Source organism: Otolemur garnettii, unplaced genomic scaffold (genome assembly GCF_000181295.1).
Source record: "Otolemur garnettii isolate 467f Iridium unplaced genomic scaffold, OtoGar3 scaffold00277, whole genome shotgun sequence".
Taxonomy (NCBI): domain Eukaryota; kingdom Metazoa; phylum Chordata; class Mammalia; order Primates; family Galagidae; genus Otolemur; species Otolemur garnettii.
In genome coordinates this window covers 545281-547364 of record NW_003852672.1, presented here as the reverse complement: position 1 = coordinate 547364, position 2084 = coordinate 545281, and the positions used below count along the sequence as shown (strand labels likewise).

The 2084-nt window shown below is 41.0% G+C and overlaps 1 pseudogene; it reads left to right on the top strand.

Annotated features, from left to right (window-relative positions):
• Positions 1-1855, top strand: part of LOC100959097 — a 2977-nt pseudogene extending 1122 nt beyond the window's left edge.
• Positions 1856-2084: the final 229 nt, after the last annotated feature.

Here is a 2084-nt window from a genome sequence, read left to right as displayed (position 1 = left end):
TGGTGCTCCTGTTTTCCTAATAACTTTGTTACTGTGCTGTGAAGGACTGAAAATCTAAGCATGTAGCATATATGGTAATAAAGTGTGAATTGGTGGGACTTACCTAACAGCTTACCAACATTTGAAGATAACATAGTTGGTATCCTCTTAAGGAAAATTTGCCTCCAAATTTTAATCTGAAAAATCACTGGAATAACTGTTTAAAAAAGAATTACAATAAATGGCTTTTTAGATTTTGGGTACATATGTTAAGAATTGTGTACAAATTGAAGTGTCTGTACTGATGCTCAACACAACTGATAAAATCTCAACTACAAAAAAAAAAAAGTACTAATACCAGGCCATTTAGAAAAAAAGATCTTCACTTTATTTCCAATCCTTGGGTTAGGAATTTTATTTTTTTTAATTTTATTTATTTATTCATTTATTTTGAGACAGGGTCTCACTCACTATGTCACTCTCAATAGAGGGCTGTGGCATCACAGCTCACAGCAACCTCAAACTCTTGGGCTTAAGCAATTCTCTTGCTTCAGCCTCCCAAGTAGACTATAGGTGCCTGCCACAATGCCTGGCTATTTTTTGTTGCAGTTGTCATTGTTGTTTATCTGACCAGGGCTGGGTTTGAATCCGCCACACTCCACGTATGTGGCTGGCACCATAACCACTGTGCTACGGGCTCTGAGCCAGGTTTAGGAATTTTTAAAAGAGATTTTCAAACCAAATTTGAGGAGTAATCATCAACACCATTAGTGTTTTTTTTGTTTGTTTGTTTTGTTTTGCTTTGAGACAGAGTCTTATTCTGTCACCCTTGGTAGAGTACTGTGGCATCATCATAGCTCACAGCAACTGCAAACTCTTGGGCTCAAGCAATCCTCCTGCCTCAGCCTCCCAAGTAGCTGGACCTACAGGTGCCCACCATAATGCCTGGCTAGTTTTTTTCTATTTTTGGTAGAGACAGGAGTCTCACTCTTTTTCAGGCTGGTCTCAAACTCCTGAACTCAAGCAATGCACCTGCCTCAGCTTCCCAGAGTGCTAAGATTATAGGTGGGAGCCACTGCACCTGGCTTCAAAATCTGGTTCTTTGAAAAGATCAAAAAAAATGACAAACCAAGAAATTACTAGAATAAAAAGGAGATTTTATTATCAACCTGACAAATAAAAACCATTATAAAGAAATACTGTGGAGATGGATCTAAGATGGCGACTTAGAACCACCACCAACCAGAAACCACCCCTACTCCTAATACTCCACCTACAGAAGAGGAGAAAACAGAATCTAATCAGGAGGTTGCTAACCCAGAACAGTATATTAAACATCCTCTACAGAACAGATGGGTGCTCTCATTTTTTAAAAATGATAAAAACAAAACTTGACAAGCAAATCTTCGGCTGATCTCTAAGTTTGATACTATTGAAGACTTTTGGGCTCTGTACAACCGTGTCCAATTGTCTAGTAATTTAATGCCTGGCTGTGACTACTCACTTTTAAAGGATGATATTGAGCCTTTGTGGGAAGATGAGAAAAACAAGGGGGACGATGGCTAGTTACATTGAACAACAGCAGAGACGAAGTGACCACAATCGCTTTTGGCTAGAGACACTGCTGTGCCTTACTGGAGAATCTTTCCATGACTACAGTGGTGATGTATGTGGAGCTGTTGTTAATGTTAGAGCTAAAGGTGGTAAGATAGCAATATGGACTACTGAATGTGAAAACAGAGAAGCTGTTACACATACAGGGAGGGTATATAAGGAAAGGTCAGGACTTCCGCCAAAGATAGTGATTGGTTATCAGACCCATGCAGACACAGCTACTAAGTGTGGCTCCACCACTCAAAATAGGTTTGTTGTTTAAGAAGACACCTTTAGGCTCAGCGCCTGTAGCTCAAGTGGCTAAGGCACCAGCCACATAACACCTAAGGTAGTGGGTTTGAATCCAGCCTGGGCCTGCCAAATAACAATGACACCTGCAACCAAAAAATAGCTGGGCATTGTGGCAGGTGCCTGTGGTACCAGCTACTTGGGAGGCGGAGGCAGGACACTCGCTTGAGCCCAGGAGTTGGAGGTTGCTGTGACCTGTGATG